The sequence below is a fragment of the Geotrypetes seraphini genome, chromosome 1 (assembly GCF_902459505.1).
Source record: "Geotrypetes seraphini chromosome 1, aGeoSer1.1, whole genome shotgun sequence".
NCBI classification, from domain to species: Eukaryota; Metazoa; Chordata; class Amphibia; order Gymnophiona; family Dermophiidae; genus Geotrypetes; species Geotrypetes seraphini.
The window spans coordinates 336069924-336082193 of NC_047084.1; the positions used below are offsets into that span (position 1 = coordinate 336069924).

At 44.0% G+C, this 12270-nt stretch overlaps 1 long non-coding RNA gene across 1 annotated transcript; it reads left to right on the forward strand.

The window, feature by feature from the left end:
• The first annotated feature begins 2951 nt into the window (after positions 1-2951).
• LOC117366992 lies at positions 2952-4335 on the forward strand. The gene is made up of 2 exons (XR_004540676.1): positions 2952-3729; positions 3769-4335. It is a non-coding gene; the product is annotated as an uncharacterized LOC117366992 (long non-coding RNA).
• Positions 4336-12270: the final 7935 nt, after the last annotated feature.

Consider the following 12270-nt stretch of genomic DNA (forward strand, 5'->3'; position numbering starts at 1 on the left):
CATATAAGTGACTGCACTAGTTCGATCTCATGTGCAGTACCTGTGAGCGCTTGAAGTCTTTTCCCACCCTTGAGAGAATTTCTGTATGATACTGCGATCTGTGTAGGTATTTTTTGTATGAGGATAAGAACATAAGAATTGCCGCTGCTGGGTCAGACCAGTGGTTCATCGTGCCCAGCAAAAATATGGGGTGTGTTTTTCCTCCTCCCCCCCAAAAAAAATTCCTGCCATTGTATCGAGCAATGGTGCGACCACATCTGGAATACTGTGTCCAATACTGGTCACCGTACCTTAGGAAAGACATGGCGATACTTGAGAGGGTCCAGAGGAGAGCAACTAGGATGATAAAAGGAATGGAGAACCTTTCATATGCCGAAAGGTTAGACAAACTGGGGCTCTTTACCCTGGAAAAGCAGAGACTGAGAGGAGACATGATACAGACATATAAAATCATGAAAGGCATAGAGAGGGTGGAGAGGGACAGATTCTTCAGACTAGCGGGGACAACAAAAACAAGAGGTCACTCAGAAAAACTGAGAGGGGACAGATTCAAAACGAATGCAAGGAAGTTTTTCTTCACTCAGAGGGTGGTGGACACCTGGAACACGCTTCCAAATGAGGTATTAGGACAGAGTACAATACTGGGTTTCAAAAAGGGACTGGATGACTTCCTGGACGCGAAGGGGATTGCAGGGTATAGATAGAAGGTTACTCTACAGAGCAAAAGCGAAAAGCGTATGTGAGTTTTAGGGTAGGAGCACTATCAGGTCCTGGTCCTGAGGGGCCGCCGCGTGAGCGGACTGCCGGGCATGATGGACCTCCGGTCTGACCCGACAGAGGCAAGTCTTATGTTCTTATGAAATTGCGAGTGCGGAAACCGTGAATGGGGAGGTGAAAGTGTACAATTTAAGAACTGATTTTTGCGGACATTATTAAAAAGACATAGACTAGAAGAATTTTCTTTTTTCATTTTTTCACTTTTCATGGTTTGGTTTACCACTCACTTGGAACATTACAATGGACCTCTGGTCAGGAGAATATTAAAGATAATTTGACTGCTTTAATCTTGTTCATCATCACAGTTACCCACGGATATAAGATAAGTTTTTGGGTATAAATTGAGTTTTGTGATTTAGGGGAACTAAGTGCAGCTGTTATGGTTCCCGTTTACCATTTGTCTAGAGTTTAATGACCGGTGAGTTGGAGCACTGAGTGCTAGATTATAGTTTATATCTCTTGACAATTGTGGAATATAAGGGCTGTTTTTATAACATTTTCTAAATGATGGAGGGTCTTTTGCTACCTTTTTTTTTTTTTGGGGGGGGGGGTGTTGCTCCAACCATTCCCAATGTAAATAAATTAGAGACTTGTCATATAGATCAGCATGAAGACACCATGTTGAAACCAGAAAAGTATGAATATAACAGCAACACTAAGAGCAAAGAGCTCCTCTCGTACTAAGCTGCGGTAAAAAGTGGCCTAAGCGCACACTTTCACAGATCTAGGGGGCATACAATCTAGGACTAGGGGGCATTACATGAAGCTACTAAGTAGTAGATTTTAAACAAACCAGAGAAAATATTTCTTTACTCAACGTGTAATTAAACTCTGGAATTTATTGCCAGAGATTGTGGTGAAATCGGCATAGCAGGGTTTAAAAAAGGTTTGGCTAATTTCCTAAAAGAGAAGTCCATAGGTCATTACTGATATGGTTTAGACTTTAGAGGAAATCCACTGCTTTTTCCTATGATAATCAGCAAAAAAATCTGTTTTACTCCTTGGGATCTTGCCAGGTGCCTGTGACCTGGGTTGACACTGTTGGAAACAAGATACTGAGCTTGATGGACTTTCGGTCTGTCCCAGTATGGCAGTTCTTATGGTATCTTTCCCAGGTGCTAAGGCCATCTTTACCACAGCTGTAAAATGGCAGATTGTCTATATTTTGGATTAATGGCCAAGCGCTATGGTTGTCAATAGCATGCAGCCAGTAAAACATTACAGCATAAACACTTTCCACCATTTTGTAGACAGTAACTCACACAGTGTTCCTGCGCTAACCAGTTAGCAAACACTAATATAGATGTTTAGTGCAGGAACCCCCACTCTACACCCTCTAAAATATTTTTTAGTGCACAACATGTGAACAGTTGGCAGCACAGAACACCTGAGTGTGTTACGTGCATTAGAACCTAACACAGCTTAGTAAAAGGGTCTCTAAAGGAGGAAAGGTTTGAACTGGTGTCTTGCTACTGTATCAATCCTTAAAAAAAAAAGGATATGTCCACAACATAAGTTGTATAATATCAAAATCTCTGAAAATTGAGAAAATGAACATCGTGATAGCAAAAACAAAAAGGGACCTAAAACAAATGGTAAGCATGAAACAGTTACTTTGATATTTTGAAGACTTCAGCTTGCCCTTTTTGTAACACTTCATTTTCATGAGCCAAACTGTTTGGTTAGTCTTACTAAGCAATTGGTATAAAAATACCTGTATAGCTTGATGGTAGTTTGAAATGTAGAAGTGTTTCAGTGACCAAAGAGCAGTTCTTACGTAAAATCCCAGTACAAATTACCAAAATTAAAGAAAGAAACACAGAACTACTGGGAGTGAAAAGCAGATGGATGGATAGGGGGCTGATTATTGGGGGGGGGGGTTCTACTTGTTAAGTGCTTTAATTTAGCATCTGCTTTAGATCTTTTCATGACTGTGTTTTACAGGTAGTGCAGAAAGATGACTCTATTTTACAAAACATCAACTTGAGTGGCTGTTCTTGTCTTTTTTTCTTTTTACTTTTCTAGTCAGCTTTGGGATAGCTGCATCAAACTAGGAATAGTTCCTAAAGACCAGTGGTTCCCAAACCTGTCCTGGGGGACGCCCCAGCCAGTCAGGTTTTCAAGATATCCCTAATGAATATGCATGAGAGAGATTTGCATATAATGGAAGTGACAGGTATGCAAATCTCTCTCATGCATATTCATTAGGGATATCTTGAAAACCTGACTGGCGGGGGGTCCCCCAGGACAGGTTTGGGAACCACTGCTATAGACCAAAGTTGTTGTTTTTTAATTACCCACAGCATGAAATATTAGAACCCAAACTTACAAAATGTACCAGATTGCGGTTAGCAATGTCTTGGGAGAAAAAGCACATTTGCAAACAGTGATGTGTGCAAGAGCATTTTCCCTTTTCTCGTTATACATAAAGTAAAAGTACAGGCACGCTGAAGGGAAGGTCACTGTGAAACCTCCAGGAACCAATCTCTCAAACAGAGTCACTGCCTCGTGTCGGAGAAAAGTAGAAATATTGGTGTAGTTTCTAGAGAAAATATCTCACTTTTCCACACAAAATCATGAGGTATCATAGAAATATTGGCTGGTTTTTCAGAAAGAAACAAGAGGTTTAGCAGGTTATAATGACTAGTTGTACAGATAAGAAGGTGCCTTCTGTATCCATATGTAGCTTGTCATGTAAATATATATCTCCTAAAGAAGGTCTATTGACAGGAGGTTTTCTAAAAAAAAATCCCTTGTCCTGTAAATAGCAGATGTGTATTTGATTTAAAACAATCTATAAAATAAAATTGCCAAAGTATTCATGATGGCATACATATAGTGCTAATCAGAGCATTACAACGCATGTGACAATGGGCATTTCAAACATAGATACCCTACCCGCATGCATGTATGTGTTGCTACTTTTGAGAATTGGTTTTAAATTAGACTCAGGTTCTCGGAGAATTGAGTGACCTGTCACTCTCACCCCAGTAGATTAAATATGGTTTAAAATCACAGATAAAGCTTCACTTGTTGGCCTCGGCCCAGTCTCTCCTGGATATTGATTCACAGCCTAGACCCAGCACATTTTTCGTACCTTGTACTCCCCAACCAGGAGAAGCTAAGAACCAGTGGATGTACAGTAGTCGTGCAGATCAGGTTATGCAAGTGTTCTCTCTTTATAAGATCACTACAGTATGCCAGAATTAAAATGCATATGTGTATATAGCAAAAAAAAAAATAAAAAAAAATCAGTCGTGTAGCTTGCTTAGAATTCAGAGGCCTGTAACAGCCTGAGACTGGCTGAACGAAAAAGCAAACTCACAGATGTCATTCTCTGTTTTAATGCAACTACACAGATCTTTTGCAAATGTATTAAATATTTAAGGATTTTTGTGAATATGGGCCCAGTTCTAAGTTTACACAACTTATATAAGCAAAATCATTTGAAATTGTGTGTATGACTTTTTTTTATGTAATCAGATTGAAATGTTATGTGTACATTTTTGTACATGATTGTATTTTGTATTAAAGAAAATAAAACTATTTTTGACTGCATGAGTTCAGAACTTTTTGTTAACTAGATGAAGTGATGTTTTTTGCCCACTCTTACCCTGCTTCTCACACACTACAATGGAATACAATATTTTTACATTCTGGAGAACACAAAACTGGTTCTTCACAGATCACAATAAAAAGACTAGCTACATCCAGACGCACTAACCAATTTAGCACATGCAAAATTCTAAGGCATCCATTATATTCTATGGCACCTTAGCATTTAGTGCACGCTAAATCAGTTAGTGCACCTTAATAAAAGGACCCCTAAATGCTGTAAAATGAATTTCCCAAACAGATATGTTTTCAATTTCTTACGAAAACCTAAATTCTTTTCTGCTCTTATGTATGATGGTAAAGAGTTCCAGATTAACACAGTTTAAGAAAATTGCATTGTGATTATACTTAATACCTCTTGCCGAGAGAGAATTTAAAATCAAATTGTGACTAGCACACAAAAGTCTTATTCATAAGAACACAAAAATTACCATACTGGGACAGACCAAAGGTCTATCAAGCCCAGTATCCTGTTTCCAACAGTGGCCATCCCAGGTTCCAAATACCTAGAAGATCCCAAACAGATTTTATGTTACTTATCCTAGGAACAAGCAGTGGATTTCCCCAAGCCATCTCAATAATGGCCTATGGACTTCTCGTTTAGGCAATTAGCCAAACCTTTTTTAAACCCTGCTAAGCTAACTGATTTCACCACATTCTCCAGCAATTAATTACAGAATTTAATTACATGTTGTGTGACTAAATATTTTATATGGTTTGTTTTAAATCTACTACTTAGTAGCTTCATCACATGCCCCCTAGTCCTAGTATTTTTGGAAAGAGTAAACAAGCAGTTCACCTACCCTTCCGCTGCACTCAGTATTTTATAGACCTCTATCATATCACCCCTGCGCTGTCTCTTCTCCAAGCTGGAGTCCTAGCCACTTTAGCCTTTCCTCATGGGGAAGTCATCCTATCCCTTTTATCGTTTTCATTGTCCTCTATGCCATTTCTAATTTTGCTATATCTTTTTGAGATATGCCTCCACCAATTCAATCCACCCTATCACTGCGATATTGTTTGGACCCTGGACATGCTTATTATATCTATCTCTTCATTTAGTGCAATATATTCTAACTCCCATCTTGTTTCTTAGGCTTCTTGCATTTGCATACAGACATTTAAAACAATGTCGTATCTATTTACAATTTGCTCAGTAGTTGGCATGTATAATTTGTAATCTTTAAAATCAGCCTGCTCTGTATTTAAGGAAAAATCATGGTTTACTGTGGCCTATATTGCAATCTTGCTATCAGGATGCTCTGTCTTCCCTTTTATGATGATACCTTTAAAGATATCTTGTTCCAAACCATTCTCTTTTGAGCAACGGAAGGCCTTCCCCGTTTCTAGTTTAAAAGCTGTTCTATTTCCTTTTTAAATGTTGACACCCAGAAGCCTGGTTAAGGTGGAGCCCATCTTTGCGGAATAGGCTTCCCCTTCCCCAGCATGTCACCCAGTTCCTAACAAATCTAAAACCCTCCTCCCTGCACCATTGCTCATCCACGCATTGAGACTCCGGAGTTCTGCCTGTCTATTGGGTCCTGCATGTGGAACAGGATACACTTCTTAAAATACTACCCTGGAGTTTCTGAATTTTCACTTCCTACCTAAGAGCCTAAACTTGGCTTCCAGAACCTCCCTACCACATTTCCCTATGTCATTGGTACCGACATATACCAAGACAGCAGACTCCTCTAGCACTGTCTAAAATCTTATCTAGGTGACACGTGAGGTCCACCAGCTTCACACAAGGCAGGCAAGTGACCAGCCACCCCGCTATCTACATGCCTAACAATCTCCCACTATAATGACCATCCTAACTATTTCCTCCTGGGCAGAAGCCCCTGGAGAGACATCTTCAGTGTGAAAGGACATTGCATCCCCTGGTGGGCGGGTCCTGGCTATAGGATTGCCCCCTACTTCACCTGAGTGATGCTGTCCTTTAAGAAGACCTTTTTTTGAGGCAGCACAGAGAATGCCAGACTGGAGGTGGGACTTCTCTACAATGTCCTTTTTAGGTCTCTATGTACCTCTCTTTCTCCCTCAACTCCTCCACATATACTACTCTAGCCTCGAGATCAGGCCCGTTCCCTGAGTGCTAAGAGCTCTTTCTACCAAACCTGCATCTTTATATTGGTGATTTATTTGTTAAGTTGCTAAGGGAGTTGAACTATGTACACTAAGGTCCCCTAAGATTGATGTTTTATTTTTATTATTATTTTGTAATTGGTAGGTTATCCTCCAAGGATTTCGTAGACTTTTCAGAGCTAATTACTAGCTAATAGAGATTAGCTAATTACTTTTTTAGCCTTCTAATCAGTTCAAGGGCCTATAAATCAGAGATCAAGGCAGGGGAGGGAGGGAATTAAAGTCTAAACTTAAGCTGCCTGTGCCTATTACCTGTGCTTTATACTGATTCAATAACAATTCTAAAATAGCCCCTTGAAATGCTAGCCTATGTTCACTAACAGAGACTTCCTATGCTAAGGAAAAAAAAAAACCTATCCCTAAAACATCCTTTGTTAGGTGGGCAAGTACTTTAAATAACATAAAATAAGTTCCTGAGCATATCTATTTAGCTTTAGGATTTCCTTTTCCCAAGTTTGTAAGCAATTTTCCAGCAAAGTCTGAGCAGTGAACATTTCTCTGTCTCTGGAAGTCCTCTCACAGCTGCACTTCCTGAATGAGTCACTCTGCACTGATCCTGTTCTTTTGACTTTTTCCTTTAATCAGGCACTATTGTTTAATTGAAAGGCAACTAAACAAAAGAGCAGTTTCTAACTGAAAAGACTTTTGCTAAAATATGCTGTGTAGAACTACTTTTTTCTAGCTGTATTTTAAACTAATATTAAACCCCCACACCCACCCCGCCCCTTTAACAAAACTGTAGCGCGGTAATAGCTCCAAAGCTCATAGGAATTCTATGAGCGTCAGAGATGTTACCGCTGCAGCCAGCACTAAAAACCATGCTACAGTATTGTTGTAAAAAAAAAAAAAAAAAGGGGAGGGGGTAAATAAAGACTTTCTTCAACTGCTATCTGTGCCCTGATCTGATCTTATGCTCTGAAACGCAACCTAAAAAGCTAATCTAGACTAAAACACTTTTATATAAAAACCCTAACAGAGACTCTAAACTAAGGTTACACTGTCACGTTAACTGACTTTGCTGAAAAAGCAGAGTGCTGAGCAAAAAACTTAAAAGCAAAGGACAATGAAATAACCTACTGAGGCCCAAGTTTTATCTTTTCTCAAGTTTGAATGCCACAAGGTAAGATATTCCAATGGAGCTTTTCTTCCCCTTAGCACATCCTCACTCAGCACCTCTTCAAGACTGGTAAGAATGGCAGTTAATATATCCCCTCCTATAGTAAAGCGTAGCACTGGTCTTAGCGCCCGCAGCAGCGGTAACTGTTCCGACGCTCATAGAAATTCTATGAGCATTGGAACCGTTACTGCCGCTGCGGGCACTAAAACATGCGCTACGCGTAAGTAAAGGAGGTGGTATATTTAGGTGACTGTCCAAAAAAAAAAAAAGATTTTAAAACGAATGTACACACCTAGGAAATAATGAGCCTGCATCAGAAGCCAATGGGGCAATCCTATCAAATTTCTTAGTATAACTATGGCTTAGCCTAGCTGCACTATTCTGCAAATCTCAAATCACCTCAATTTGTTTTGGATTAATGAACCATTTTTTCATGAAGAGATTCACCCAAAGCAGTTTATAATTAATTTAAAGGGTAAATACTTGAATTTCTGATTTACTTATCTGACCCAGCAGGCTTACAAGTCTCCTGTGGTACTTTGGGCAATGGAGTACTAAGTGACTTGCCCAGAGTCACAAGGAACAGGTTGGGATGGAACTTGTAACCTCAAGATGCTGTGGCAGCAGCTCTAACCATTAGGCTACCTCCTCCGCTCCAATGAATTACTAGTTTAACCAACATATGCAAGATTGCAATAGTCAATCGAAAGTAAATATGTACAATAGAGAATGACACGGTGACAAAATTCATCACCGTCCCCATCGACGCGGATAACCGCAGGAAATAATCCCATGTCATTTTCTAGTGTCTATTTCAACCTCGGTCCTTCTACACCAGCATTCTTCAAAGCAAAGCTTGCGGGTCAGTGGTTGTGGCCATTCATACTCTGATTCTTAAGTGAGCCAAGGATAATGAAGCCATTGTGACATCACTGATGTGATTGGCTCTTAGGCACTGGTGACATCACAATATCTGCTCTGGATACCAGAGACTGTCATTTTCTAGTGTCTATCTCAACTTCAATCCTTCTACACCAGCGTTTTTCAAAGCTTGCATGGCAGTGGTTGTAGCCATTCATACTCTGATTCTTCCCTCTCTCGTTAAAGAATGACATGAAGATGGTTTCCCGCGGTTATCCGCGGGGACGGGAACGGTGATTAATTTTGTCACCGTGTCATTCTCTAATGTACAACTCGTGTTTAAGCCCGTAACATTAACGGGTGCTAGAATATATGTCTTTCTTTCTTTCTGTCTCTCTCCCTGCCTTTCTTCCTTTTTTTCTTTAAACTTTATTAATTTTTGAAGCCAACAAAAATACAGAACAATATATACAATCATTAATCCACCACAGTAAGCACTTATAATTTGTCAATAATAATACATAAAGAATAACCCCCCTTCCTTCCCTTCTATAACCTGTAGACATAGAATATAACAAAACAAAGATATACCCTCCTTCCAACCTCCCACCCTACCCTGGATGTGTGTGTAATTCCCAAAAAAACTAAAGATAAAAGACAATTATAATGAAGTAATAAAAGATGTCAATGAGCCCCACATCAAATTAAATAATGTGCTATGCCCCAACATATCAGCATTCATTTTCTCATACCTGTAGCAGAGGCATAAATTTGTCCACCAAAAAGAAAAATTAAGGCGATCGCAATTTTTCCAATTACGAGTAATCATCTGTATGGCTACCCCGGTCATAATAAGGAGTAGCTGGCTTTTATATCGGTCCAAAGGGTGTTTAAGATGTAATAACGTCCCACATATGACTACATATGTCAATGGGATCGAAGACTCCAGTACAGTGTTAATCTGTCCCCATATCGACTTCCAAAAACTAAGTATTAAAGGACAGTAAAACAACAGATGGTCAAATGTCCCAATGTCAAGATGACAGTGCCAGCATCTGTTAGATTTAGAATTATCTAACTTCTGTAGACGAACCAAGGTCCAAAAAATCTTATGCAACAAGAAAAAACAAGTTTGTCTCAGAGATGCTGATGCTGTAACATCTCATCCTCCAAGACCAAATTCATGGCCATTGAGTAGCAGAAATCTGCTGCTAAATCTCAATGCTCCAAATATCTATCAAACTTAATTTTTGGTTTCTTATTCATATAGCCAGATATTAATTTATACCACTTGGCTGCCTGATGCCCTAGCAAATCTGTCTGGAAGCATAGGACTGGCAAGCTATACTGATTTTTTTTTTAGATTGCGCCAATCAGGGAACCCTTTCTGAATGGCCTGCTTCAACTGCAACCACTTAAAAATTTGAGACTTTAAAATTCCAAATGATTGTTGCAGTTGTGATAAATCAAGCATTTTCCCATTTGATGAAACATCATCTAGTGTTTGTGTACCTGCCTGCATCCAATGTTTCCAGAAGATCTTAGACTCACCAATTTGAATCTTGGAGTTTAGCCATAAGGATTGACACGTGGATTTTACTAAATTTCAAGGTTTTCCAGGTGTCAAATACAATACTATTGTCCTTAACATATCTGGGTAATTTGATACTTAAAACATGACCCAATCTGAAAGGATGTATTAAAATAGCTCAATGTTGTTTGTGACGTTGTCTATGTAATATACACCATCAATCCACAACAGCATATACCGTATTTTCACGCATATAACGCACGCGTTATACGCGTTTTTACCTACCGCGCATACCCCTTGCGCGTTATATGCGTGAGCGCGGTATAAGAAAGTTTTAAAACATAGGTCCCACCCCGCCCGACGCCCAATTCACCCCCCCAGCAGGACCACTCGCACCCCCACCCCGAACGACCACTCGCACGCGCTCCCACCCGCACCCGCATCCACGATCGGAGCAAGAGGGAGCCCAAGCCCTCTTGCCCGGCCGACTCCCCGACGTCCGATACATCCCCCCCCCCCGGCAGGACCACTCGCACCCCCACCCCGAAGGACCGCCGACTTCCCGACAATATCGGGCCAGAAGGGAGCCCAAACCCTCCTGGCCACGGCGACCCCCTAACCCCACCCCGCACTACATTACGGGCAGGAGGGATCCCAGGCCCTCCTGCCCTCGATGCAAACCCCCCTCCCCCCCAACGACCGTCCCCCCCCCAAGAACCTCCGACCGCCCCCCCAGCCGACCCGCGACCCCCCTGGCCGACCCCCACGACCCCCCCACCCCCCTTCCCCGTACCTTTGGAAGTTGGCCGGACAGACGGGAGCCAAACCCGCCTGTCCGGCAGGCAGCCAACGAAGGAATGAGGCCGGATTGGCCCATCCGTCCTAAAGCTCCGCCTACTGGTGGGGCCTAAGGCGCGTGGGCCAATCAGAATAGGCCCTGGAGCCTTAGGTCCCACCTGGGGGCACGGCCTGAGGCACATGGTCGGGATGGGCCCATGTGCCTCAGGCCGCGCCCCCAGGTGGGACCTAAGGCTCCAGGGCCTATTCTGATTGGCCCACGCGCCTTAGGCCCCACCAGTAGGCGGAGCTTTAGGACGGATGGGCCAATCCGGCCTCATTCCTTCGTTGGCTGCCTGCCGGACAGGCGGGTTTGGCTCCCGTCTGTCCGGCCAACTTCCAAAGGTACGGGGAAGGGGGGTGGGTGGTCGTGGGGGTCGCCAGGGGGGTCGCGGGTCGGCTGGGGGGGCGGTCGGAGGTTCTTGGGGGGGGCGGTCGTTGGGGGGGAGGGGGGTTTGCGTCGAGGGCAGGAGGGCCTGGGATCCCTCCTGCCCGTAATGTAGTGCGGGGTGGGGTTAGGGGGTCGCCGTGGCCAGGAGGGTTTGGGCTCCCTTCTGGCCCAACTACCAAAGGTAGGGGGGTGGGGGCGTCGTGGGGGTCGCCAGGGGGGTCGCGGGTCGGCTGGGGGGGGCGGTCGGAGGGTCTTGGGGGGGGCGGTCGTTGGGGGGGAGGGGGGTTTGCGTCGAGGGCAGGAGGGCCTGGGATCCCTCCTGCCCGTAATGTAGTGCGGGGTGGGGGTAGGGGGTCGCCGTGGCCAGGAGGGTTTGGGCTCCCTCCTGGCCCGATATTGTCGGGGAGTCGGCGGTCCTTCGGGGTGGGGGTGCGAATGGTCCTGCCGGGGGGGGGGATGAATCGGACGTGGGGGGGGTGAACGGAGAGTCGGGACAGCGCACGGAGAGGCGGGGCAGTGCACGGAAGTCAGGGGGGTGAACGGAGAGTCGGGACAGCGCACGGAAAGTCAGGGCAGTGCATGGAAGTCAGGGGGGGTGAACGGAGAGTCGGGACAGCGCACGGAGAGGCGGGGCAGTGCACGGAAGTCAGGGGGGGGGTGAACGGAGAGTCGGGACAGCGCACGGAGAGGCGGGGCAGTGCACGGAAGTCAGGGGGGGTGAACGGAGAGTCGGGACAGCGCACGGAAAGTCAGGGCAGTGCACGGAAGTCAGGGGGGGTGAACGGAGAGTCGGGACAGCGCACGGAGAGGCGGGGCAGTGCACGGAAGTCAGGGGGGGGTGAACGGAGAGTCGGGACAGCGCACGGAGAGGCGGGGCAGTGCACGGAAGTCAGGGGGGGTGAACGGAGAGTCGGGACAGCGCACGGAGAGGCGGGGCAGTGCACGGAAGTCAGGGGGGTGAACGGAGAGTCGGGCAGCATGCGCGGTATAATC